The sequence below is a fragment of the Ascaphus truei genome, chromosome 18, assembly GCF_040206685.1.
Source record: "Ascaphus truei isolate aAscTru1 chromosome 18, aAscTru1.hap1, whole genome shotgun sequence".
Taxonomy (NCBI): Eukaryota; Metazoa; Chordata; class Amphibia; order Anura; family Ascaphidae; genus Ascaphus; species Ascaphus truei.
In genome coordinates, this window is record NC_134500.1 from 36,038,023 (window position 1) to 36,050,289 (window position 12,267).

Genomic DNA, 12,267 nt, shown 5'->3' on the forward strand with positions numbered 1-12,267 from the left:
CAGCAGTGTTTATGGGTGTGTGTAGAGCTGCTGTGGTGTGTGTAGCTGCTGTGGTGTGTGTGTAGCTGCTGTGGTGTGTGTGGAGCTGCTGTTGTGTGTGTCTGTGTGGAGCTGCTGTGGTGTGTGTGTGTGTGTGTGTGTGTGTGTGTGGAGCTGCTGTGGTGTGTGTGTGTGTGTGTGTGTGTGTGTGTGTGTGTGTGTGTGTGTGTGTGTGTGTGTGTGTGTGTGGAGCTGCTGTGGTGTGTGTGTGTAGAGCTGCTGTGGTGTGTGTGTGTGTGTGTGTGTGTGTAGAGCTGCTGTGTTGTGTGTGTGTGTGTGTCAGTAGCAGTGTTTATGGGTATAGCAGCAGCAGTGTGTGTGTGTTGTGCTGTTGTGTGTGTTGTGCTGCTGTGTGTGTGTAGAGCTGCTGTGTGTGTGTGTGTAAAGGTGCTGTGAGTGTAGAGGTGTTGTGTTGTGAGTGTAGAGGTGCTGTGTTGTGTGTGTGTAGCAGCAGTTTGTGTGGGTAGATCTGCTGTGTTGTGTGTTGAGCTGGTGTGTGTGTGCGTGCGTGTGTGTAGAGGTTGTTGTGTGTGTGTGTGTGTACACAGAGGGGGCGGCAGTGTGTGGATATAGATATCTGCAGTGTAAGAGTATATAGAGGTGGATTCATGTGTTTACCATTTTATTTTAATTAAATAATCTATATAACTATACAAAAGTGTCTATTATTTATGAAATAAGCCTACTGTACATTTAGCCTATAATAGTAATAATTCCCTCAGAACAGGGCATTATTGGCCAGTAATGCCCTGTTCTGAGGGGATTATTACTTAATTAAGACCTATTGTAGGCTTTCAGACACACTACACCAGAAACTCAGGCACATTCTTGCATCATTTCACTCTGAGGAATTGAGTTAATAAGGAGAATTTGGCAATACAAAATATTGAATAGCTGTTTTTTGCTGTTATTTGCAGGGCTTTTTGTGTGTTATGTTACTGGCAGGTACTCAGTACCTCTATTTCCCGTTGCAGATTCTCTCCCTGCTTGTGAGGAGGCGGGGCCGCCATTCTCCTCCCCACGTGTCTGAGCTCTACAGAGCATTTACAAACAGACCAGAGCAGTCCTATCTCCCCGCCCCCCCCCCCCCCACGTATCGTTCTTGGAGGGGGGGGGGGGGTGAGTCTGTGCATTTTCTCTGGGGGCACCCCTTTACCCCCCTCCCTCTTTTTCTGCTCGCCCTCTGCAAAAAGCCTTCAGTAATGTCCAAGAATATATCAAAATGTAAAAAGCTATAGGTAGAAACAGGACTACTATGTGACAAAAGTGGTAGATTTTAATTTTAATACACACAGCTTTTACAGTTATTAACAGTACACTTCCCAATTAGAAATTGAGTTTATACAGAAGAAGCTAATGGCAAAATAATAAGCACCCCTTTATTATAGTAATGGATGTGGTAATAGAATGAGGCAGCAGAGAACAGAAACGTTTAGGCATATGTGTTAAGCAACAGGTTTCTACAATAAGTGACTGGTGTGTGTTAGTTATTGGGTGAGGTAGATTGTATATTGGGGAGGGGGTTGTTATGCGTATTGGGGGGTTAATATGGTATTGGGGGGTTAGTATGTGTATTGGGAGATGGGGTGGTTATTGTGTGTATTGGGGGCTTAGTGTGTATTTGGGGAGGGGAGGTTATTGAGTGTGGAAGGAGAGGGGGGTTTGGGGAGAAGAGAGGTGGGGGGGTCTCGCAAGGACGCCAACACTGGGGTGGGGGAGTTATCTATTGCAGATGCCTCCGGAAGGCAGCAAGTCAATGCCCCCTAGAAATTGCTTTTAATCCCGATCACACATTTCTCTGACAAATCTTTACTAGGATTCAATGTACAGGAAAGAGTGATGTCAAATGAGTAACCAAAGTTTGATAATACAGAGAACCACTACTTTTTATTATTTACAAGGCAGGAGAACCACTTTTATGTTATTTAAAAACCTACAGTTCCACTTCAATTTTAAAGAAATAAGTATTAATTATTTCGGAACCTAAATATTCCATAAATCTTGCGCCCCCCCCCCCCCCATGTGTAACAGGTTTAGAATCAGACACAGACCTAATACTTTTTTTAAGGTACTCTGATCACTGGAAAGTAGGGCCGCCGACAGGGGGGGGATAGACAGGACTACATATAAAACAATAGCATATAATAGCATAAATGAATACACAAAAATATAATATATAAAATGAGTAACACAAGTCTCTGCCAGTTGGAGATTGTCCAGGTGATGTAAGTGCAAGTTAATGCCCCTGTCTGATGTGACAGACTCGGGCAAGAGTGACCTTTGAGAGGTATATATCCAGAGTGGTAGCTGGGATGGAAAGCGCTACCAACTGTGCAGGTAATGAAGTGTGTAGAAATGGGAAGGTGCCGTAGGCATCAAATATGGAAAAAGCTCACCCAGACTTCAAACTCTTTGCGCTGGTGGCTCCTTTTGTTTCCCTGATGAAAGCACGTCACGTGCTGAAACGCGTAGGAGGAGGAGTCTAGAGGGGTTGCAGCTCTTGTGCATCCCTGTCTCATTGCCCCAGTCCTGGTGGTCTAACGTGGAGTCCCTTGGAGAGTGTACTGCGGAGGCTGTGGAACTTTGAAGCTGTGTGAGGTGTGTGAAATTCGGCTCTCAGCCCCTGTGTGCTGCGGCAGCTCCAGGCACAGCCGGGAAGGGTTGGTGCGTCACGTCCGGCCGTGACGTCATACCCGGAAACCCGGCGCCCTGTGAGTAGTTCCATCCCTGGTGTGCAAGCCCAGGAGAGCTGTGCAGCGGAGTTTCTGCAGCGAGGCTGTGAAGGAGGAAACAAAAGGAGCCACCAGCGCAAAGAGTTTGAAGTCTGGGTGAGCTTTTTCCACTCTGGATATATACCTCTCAAAGGTCACTCTTGCCCGAGTCTGTCACATCAGACAGGGGCATTAACTTGCACTTACATCACCTGGACAATCTCCAACTGGCAGAGACTTGTGTTACTCATTTTATATATTATATTTTTGTGTATTCATTTATGCTATTATATGCTATTGTTTTATATGTGGTTTATACATAAAATTGGCTGCTGAGCCTGATCCCAACTAATATAGCGCTTCCCTGGTTGTTTTCTTTATTGTCCTTATTCAGCAAGGTTTGGGTACCTTGCATTGGAAGCTGCTTATGTGTTTGGATCATTTTGGTTCCGTCTGCCATTTTTTGTGCTATAAACACAATTAACCCCTCTCACTCCTAATGGTTCATGTCACATAACCTATTAATGGTATAAAAGTATATGTATTCATAGGATTTAACTACTCACATCATCAAGGTAGATTTTCGTTTCCATTCAAATTATATTTTAAAAAAAATTCCCCCCCCCCCCTTTTTTTTTTTTTTTTAATTACACTTGGATTTATTTAACAATCCATTTTACGGTGAGTGGTTTCAGGAACAGATCACCAGGCGCACAAATTTTTCTTTTGTTTGCATAGACAGGACTGCTGCCCCGGGTCCAGTGTGTTTAGGTGGCCCGGCCCCCTGCAGCCCGCACATTGCGGACCCTAAGATACAGCAGGAAGGACAGCGGGGAAATCCCTTTGTCTGCAAAGCCTGTGTAGGTGGGCGGGGCTTGGGTCGGGTCTCAAATAGAGCAGCGTGGGGCTGGGGCTGCAGCCTGAGAGCAGGCTGGGAAAGGTGAGAGGGAGAGGCGGGGCCTCAGTCAGTGGGCTGGGCTGCAGCCTGAGAGCCAGCCTGGGAAAGGTTAGAGGGAGGGGAAGGTGTGGGGCCTCTGCCAGTGGGCGGGGCTGGGGTTGCAGCCTGACAGACAGGCTGGGAAAGGTGAGAGGTAGGGGATGGGTTAAATCATTGGGGTAAAAAAAAAAAAAAAAAAAAAGACATGACAGGGAAGAAGACAAATGAAGAGAAACACAGAGAAAATGAAGTACAAGAGAGAAATACATAAGACGGAAAAGAAATATGTGATGGGGAGAAAAGAAAGAGAGGCATGAGGGGGAGCAGAGAGAGAGAGGGGGAGAAAAGAGAGGGATAGAGATATGAGGGGGGGAAATGAAAGAGAGATGAGGGGGAGAAAAGAAAAGGATAGAGGCATGAGGGGGAAACGATAGACATGAGGGAAAAGAGAGACAGACATTAATGGAAGAGAGAGCGACATTAGGGGGAGAAAGGAGAGAGACATGAGGGGAGAACGAATATTCCTGACAGTCTCTCTCTTCTCCCCCTCATGTCTCTCTCTTCTCCCATTCATGTCTTTCTCTTTTCGCCTTGTGTCTCTCTTTCCCCCCTCGTGTCATTTCCACCCCTCATGTCTCTATCTTTATTTTCTCCCCTTCCCGTCTCTCTTCTCCCCCTCATGTTTTTATCCTTCTCTTTTCTCCCCTTTATGTCTCTCTCTCTTCTCCCCTCCATGTCTCTCTCCCTCTTCTCTTCTCCTTGTCTCTCTTTCTCCTCCCCCTCATGTCTCTGTCACGAGACTCGGGGTCATGGCTGAGGTTGGCGGCAGGCAAGGATCTTCTGGGTCATGGGCATGGTTCGGCGGCAGGCGGCAAGCAGGATCGTTGGGTCCTGGCAAGGGTCGGCAAGGGGAAGGCTGGAACAGGGCAGGGGAGCACTGGGACCAGGAAACCGACGGGGGCAAGATAGTTCAATAGCAATGGCCTTTACAGGAACAAAACAGAAACAGATCAGGGACAGAAGGAGTCTGGACAGAAACAAAGCAAAGGTAAAGAGGTGCAGGAAACAGGAAACTATTAAGGCAGGCAGAGACAGAAGACAGGAGCACTCAAGAGGAGACAATTAGAGGAAGCAAGCAGAAACAGCAGCACAGCCGGTGGACAGACAAAGAACAGAAAGGGAGAACTCAAACTGTCAAGAGTAGACACTGGCAGGAATATCATGAAGAGACAGACATGAGGGGAAGAAGAGAGAGACAAGAGGGAGAGATGAGAAGGATAGACATGAGTGGAAAATAGAGACAGGCAGGAGGGGGAGAAGAGAGACAGGCAGGAGGGGGAGAAGAGAGACAGACAGGAGGGGGAGAAGAGAGACAGACAGGAGGGGGAGAAGAGAGACAGACAGGAGGGGGAGAAGAGAGACAGACAGGAGGGGGAGAAGAGAGACAGACAGGACCGGGAGAAGAGAGACAGACAGGAGGGGGAGAAGAGAGACAGACAGGAGGGGGAGAAGAGAGACAGACAGGAGGGGGAGAAGAGAGACAGACAGGAGGGGGAGAAGAGAGACAGACAGGAGGGGGAGAAGAGAGACAGACAGGAGGGGGAGAAGAGAGACAGACAGGAGGGGGAGAAGACAGACAAACATGAGGGAGAGAAGAGAGAGACAAACATGAGGGGGGGAATAGAGACAGACATGAGTGGGACAAAAGACAGAGAGAGACATGAGGGGTAGAAAACAGACATATCATGGGGAGAAAAGAGATACAGACATGAGTGGGAGAAAAAAGAGAGACATGAGGGAGAGAAAAGAGAGACATGAGGGAGAGAAGAGAGAGAGACATGATGGGAAAAGGGGAAGGAAAAGAGAAAAAGATGCTGGGAAAGAACTGCCGAGTCTGCTTCTTCCTTCTGCATTCTTCTGTCTTGCATTCCTTGGATATATCATATCTGCTCAAAGCTTACAGATGGATCTGCCAAGGTCTCTGCCATCCTAGATTGGGTTTAAGTCCTTTGGGCAGTGGCCATTCAAAAGTTCCTTAGATTCGCAAACTATTACCGTCGTTTCCTCTGTGATTTGTCATAAATAGTCGCACCTATAACGGTCATTGCCAAAACGGGGGCAGAGCATGTTTCTTGGTCTCCAGAGGAACAAGCTGCCTTTCTCAAAATAAAGAGACTCTTTTCCAGGTCTCCTATTCTTCTTCACCCGAATCCTCTCCGTCTGTTCATCCTCGAGGTTGATGTTGGTGCAGAGAACGGATTTCCAGTCACGTCTGCATCCTTGTTGCTTCTTCTCTAAGAAGTTCTCTGCAGCAGAGCGTAACTATGTCAGGAATCAGGAGCTCTTGGTGGTAAAGATGGCACCGGAGGAATGGAGACATCTCCTTGAGGCAACTTCAATGCCTGTGACCATGCTAACGGACCACCGTAACTTGGGAGTCACTGGGGGCGGCATGTTGGCTGAATACCCGCCAAGCGAGATGGGCTCTCTTTTCACTCTGTTCAACTATATTATATTCTTTAGACCGGGATCCAAGAATGTTAAAGCCAATGCCTTGTCCTGTCACTTTTCTTCTGAGGATGCACTGGAGACCAACGAGGTGCCCATTATTTCTCCTTCCAGAATTGTCACCGCTATCACTCCCACGGTCATGGATCTCATTCGTAAAGCCCATTCTGAGCTCCCCACTGATATTTCTGTACCTCCTTGTCGGCTCTTCCTTCCCTCCCCTCTTCGTCTACAAGTTCTCCAACGGGGTCATAAATCCAGAATTGTGGGGCACCTTGGGATTAAGAAAACGGCAGAGTTTCTCGTGCAGACCTTCTGGTAGCCGGTGATCAGGAACGACGTCAAGGACTTCATCTTGGCCTACACGGTATGCGCACAAACCATGGTGCCACGCTACCTACCATGAGAGTTACTTAATTCCCATCCCATCCCTGGTCATACTGTCCATGGATTTCCCGGGGCATGACGGTAAACCTGTGTAAGGAATCCAGAACAGCGCCGCTCCACGCGCACTCCTGTACTTACCCCGCGCACACGCAGAACTACTTCCGACAGGACTTTGCCCGTGACTCGCGCGGCGCACACTCGTAATATCACCCGCAGCTGCGGGTCTCGTCTCTGCCCCCAGGTCACGCCGCACATCATCAACACGCGGCGCTCACATGTGACACACCCAAGCTCCATGGCAACAGGCCATTAGCCCTTACCACCTTCACCTTGCTTTCTCTTACACCTCCGCTCCATATAGGACCTCTCAACATGGCTGCTGAGGCAGGGACTTCTGCCCCCACCAACAAGGCCACTGAGGCAGGAAGTTAGCCTCAGTCTGGAAGAATTGCCTACACCTGCCTGCTCCATTTATAAGGTTTCATTCCACACATTCCACACAGGAAACGGGGAGCTGAAGTTACGCTGGAGATCCACCGCTTCAGCACAGGAACCAGGACTCGGCCTCTGCAATGGAGAGAGAGCAGCAGGCCCCAGGAACCAGGAACATGAATAAGGAACAAGGAACATGAAGAGCAACAAGGCGGCCAAACAGGTAGCTGTGGCAAATACAGTGAACATCCAAGAAGGATTATGCTTGGCAGAGAAGGATTGTGGGGAATGCAGTACTTAAAGGCCAGTGGGCCAATCCCCGGAGGAGGGTGAGACGGCACTGCTCCAATGAGTGAGTACAAGGCTGGAGCTGCAGTAAATAGCTTGCACAGCTGCTGTAGATACCAGGGGGAGTGTTCCAGGACTGCACAGGTCTGTAAGGCAAGGTAAGCAGTAAACTGAGGTGTGGATTCCTTACACTGATACACACACACACACACACACACACAGTCACTGATAGACACACACACAGTCACTGATACACACACAGTCACTGATACACACACAGTGGAGAGCAGAGGCAGCAACGGATGTGAGTGACTGGGGGGGAGGGAGGGGGGAAAGGCAGGAGATCCGTGCAGTCTGCTCCTTGCACACAGTCACTGATACACACAGATACACAGATAAACACACACAGAGATACACACACACACACTGATGCACACACAGTGGAGAGCAGAGGCAGCGACGGATGTGAGTGACTGGGGGGGAGGAAAGGCAGGAGATCCGTGCAGGCAGCTCCTTCCACACAGTCACTGATACACACACAGATACAGGCAGGAGATCCGTGCAGGCGGCTCCTTGCCTCCCCCTGCACCCACCGCCAGGACAGGCAAATGTACAACTCCCCCCTCAACCCCCTACCTTCTCCTATCACCCGGGGCAGAAGGGGACGGGACACCGCGCAGCCACCAGCAGACAGAGGAGCCAGGAGCGGGAAGGCAGACACACACACTCACCGTGTGCTCTGCACAAAGCGGAAGCCCCGCCCCCGGCTTCCTCTGACCTGCTGCCAATCCCCTGCGGCCCGGCTGGCATTAAGGAGGGATGGTGGGGAGGGGAGGGATAATCGGAGGGTTGGTGGGGAGGATAATCGCGGCGCCCCTCTACACAAGCCACGGCGCACCAGGAGGCCGCGGCGCACAGATTGGGAACCACTGGTCTATATCATGGTCTGACCATGCTCCCATTGAACTAGTGCTTTCTCTGCCATTCCGAAAACATAGTAGATATTCGTGGAAACTGAACGACTCTCTTGTTAAATTCGCAAGAGGGCGATCAAGCAAAAATGATCAGAATATTTTGAACTGAACAAGGACTCTGTGTCCTCACCAGCTATTTTATGGGAGGCACACAAAGCATCGATTAGAGGAGAGCTGATATCCATTGCAGCATACAAAAAAAAAGAGAACCAAAAACAATCCAAGGAAATATCTGAAAAATTAGTTTCCTTAGAGAAACAACAAAGATAAACCTTCAAAAAAGCTCCTTAAATTACTAGAAAAAACTATAATGGATTTAAAACGAATCCAAATTGACGAGGTAGAGAGAGCACTAAGGTGGACAGACCAAAGATATTATGACAAAGGAAACAAGGCAGATAGATTGTTGGCCAGCAAATTTAGAGGTCTGAGAGTTAAATCTCAAATCACAGTAATCCGAACAAAAGCAGGGCCAACCACATACAGTGAAAAAGAAATTGAACAAGAATTTTCGAATTTCTATACGAAGTGAGAGTTTTCTACTCCACCATGGGGGCTCTACTCCACCCCATCCCAGAAGGGGTATAGGTGGCATCTCTGACCCCTCCATCTCAGCGAGGATATAAGTGGGGTCTCTTCCCCCCCCCCCATTCTATTTCGGTTAAAGTAGGAGTCTCTGACTCCCTCATCCCAGATGAGGTATGCATGGAATCTCTAATCCCATTCCAACCCAGTTGAGGAAAAGTGGAGCCTCTGCCCCCCTCCCCTCATCCATGTGGGGATGCAAATGGGGCCTCTGCCCCTTACCTCCATCCCAATGAGGGTACAAATGGGTCTCTCTTCCTCCCATTCCATCTCTGATCCCCCATCCCAGAGGGGGTAAAAGTGGGGTATTCGCCCCCCCCATCCGATTGGGGTATAAGTAGGGGTCTCTCCCCCACATCCCAGCGGGAGCACAAGTGGGGGAGAAACTCCACCTATATACCCCACTGGGATGGGAAACTAATCAATATTACAAAACACAGGCCAAGGCCCTCTATTTAACTCCCAGCCATTCGTGGCACAGCACCAGTGCTTCCCAGGGGTACAGGTGGATCCCCGAACTTCAACCAGAGCCACCCAAGGCCAGACCTCAGTCCGGCAGCATTGCACTGCGCATGCGCTGTTCTGGCACCTCCCAATCCTCCACACGCAGACAGTCCAACCCCACGAGCTGCTGAAGCTGCTGCTGTAGCCAGATGCCACACAGGAGCGGGCCGAGGCCTGGAGCCGACAGCCAGCTCCAGACTGAGAACTTTCGTGGCAGCGCACTGACTGACTTCCTACCCCTGCACAGGATTTAAATAACCTCTCCATGGCACCACGGAGCCTAACCCTGTCGTTCATGGAACCGGTCACCTAAGGTACTCCAGGTGATGTGCTTCCTACAAGTGAGCCCCCTCCTATCCACGCTCAGTAACAGGAACCCCGCTTTAGTAGGACAGGAAGAAAATCCCAAGAGGATGTGGGTTCCTGCTGGGGACCTTTTAATCACACACGTGTAATATGTGAGGGGCTGACTGGCGTAATAATCTTACACTGTTAGAATAAATGTGATGAGCAAGGTGTTGATATTACTCGCTCAGCATCTTTGCTTCTATGAAAGTGCACAGACGCGCGACTGCGTTATGGGATAAGGGACCCGCGTGCCCCTATAATACTTACAGTCTTTGTTGGGGACACACATGCTTTGCTACTATAGGGGCTTGTTACACATGTTCTGCATGTTATTGTATTACACATGTTCTGCATTGTTATTACAATGCATTACAGACCCCTGTAGCATGGGATTATATCGAAAACATGATGTCTCTGACGGTCTTGGTGTCGACTCGATCCTGCAGCTGCTTTAAAAGGGAACAACTCTGTTTCTCCTTTTGCTGATCCATCTCCTGATGGAACTGAATAGGGATCTCTTTGGTCTCACTGTCCATATGCAGCAGTAACAGCCAGGTGACTTCTAATCTTCGTCAAAATCGCCCTCTATGTTCTGGGCCTGCAGTGTATTATACGCAGGGAAATAGTCCAAAACACACGGCAGTGGTACCACGTCTTCCTCTAGATCTTGGTCCAACGCTTAAAAATTCCAAAAGAGAACATAGACGTCTTGTTAGAACTGGATCTAAGCTTGTTTGAGTGACTTAACCACAACCATTTCTGGAGATAAAAATCCCTTTCATTTCCCCTTTACATTGTTATAAACGCTGCTTTGCAGAATCATTTTGTGTGTAATTTACTTGGGAGCGTTATTTTATGCTGATAATACCGTCCTGTGACGTGCGCAGGGTATATGTGTTGGGTGATAATGCCTGATGTTGGGGAGCAGTGAATAATGAATGTGTCTGTTTGGGAAATGTCTCTCCATGTAACACACTAGAAGCTGCTGTAGATCGTGATATGAGAGAGTGAAGCTCAGCTCCTGGTCTGCTGGCTCCTCCACGGGGAATGAGAAGGTGACTCTCCTTTTAATTGTCTCCAGGAAGTTAACATCCACAGTGTCCTCCATGACCAGGTCTTCAACCTCTTTAGCAATGTCGTTGGCCAGTGTCTTCAGTGACCACGTCCACAATGTTGTCTCCGTTGTCCACCTCCTTCTTAGGATGAGTCCCCGCTGGCGCTGAGCGCGCTCATGCTTGGAGAGTGCTCCAAGCATGAGCACCGGGTGTCCTGCATGTACGCGTGCGCGGGAGGGGGGGAGGCATTGCGAGTAGTTAAGCTCGTGGGAAAGTATAGGTTTTTTGTTTATTTAAGCGGCGAGCGCGGGTGAGTGCGTGAGCCCACACATGAGCGCGCACACACAGCGTGAGCGGCCACTTACATATAGCTATATATGTAAGTAACCGCGCAAGCGCCGCCCACTCAACGCTAGTGGGGACGCAGCCTAAGGCCTCGTGCATGGTCAGCGCTTAGGCGCTGACCCGTGCTGAGGCGCGCTCACGCTTACCAGTGAACCCCTGCAGCCGCAATGAGAGCGGCTTTAGCAGGGGCTCGCGCACGCTTGGATGCGTGGGTCTTAAGAACATTTTAGATTAGAGCTCTCACGGTAGCGCAGGGCCGGTCACGTGAGCGGTTCACCCAATGAGGGCGAACCAGCTCCATGACGTCACTCGCCCTCCCCCGGACGGCGTGCTAACCAAGGCCAGGAAAAGCACCCGCTTTCCCTCAGCCTCAGCGCGCCTCCGCACGGGCTGAGTAACCATGGACTCAGCCTTAATCCTCACTGTCCTCGAACCAGTTGCATGTTCTTTCCCTGTTCTGAGGCTGCCAGCTCCTCTGTGTAGTTGCAACAATGTTGCTACCCCCTGTGGTTTCCCTTAGCTTCTGCCAGGTGCCTTGGCAACCTCCCTCTGCTCAAACTTGAGCTGGTTAATAAGCCTTCTCCCCCTGCTATGTTTTGTTACTAGTTTGCCCCATTGTTATTCCTGTCTGCACAGGAAAATATGCGTACTTTTACTCCCAGCACCAATAGTGAGTACGCGCGTATCTTCCACGGCGCCCTTGGAAAATGCTTTCTGTTTTACCTTCCTCTCACAAATACTACCTGCAAGTTCCTTTATGTTTCTGTTATCCCCCACCCAATAAAGTTACAGAAACTAGAAGGACTCCGTGTGCATTTAAAGGGGACGAGTTTAAGCTTCCTGTGCCTGCCTACTCATTAGTGACACGACGCCAGGAACAGAATACTCACATCGACTTCGCTTTCCACGTCCTCCAACACCCAGTCTGGGGCAAAATGCACGTGCAAACTGGCTTTATCACTGAGGCTGGACTCGGTCACACAGTCATCCAATACCTCGGTAATGCCCATCATTTTGATAGCCCAAAAGCTGCTGTTATAGAGTTCCTGCCAATCGATGTCTCCTTCTTTCTCGTCCACAGCCAGCTGTCCTCCTCTTTTCTTCCCATTCCAACCCAGTTGAGGAAAAGTGGAGCCTCTACCCCCCTCCCCTCA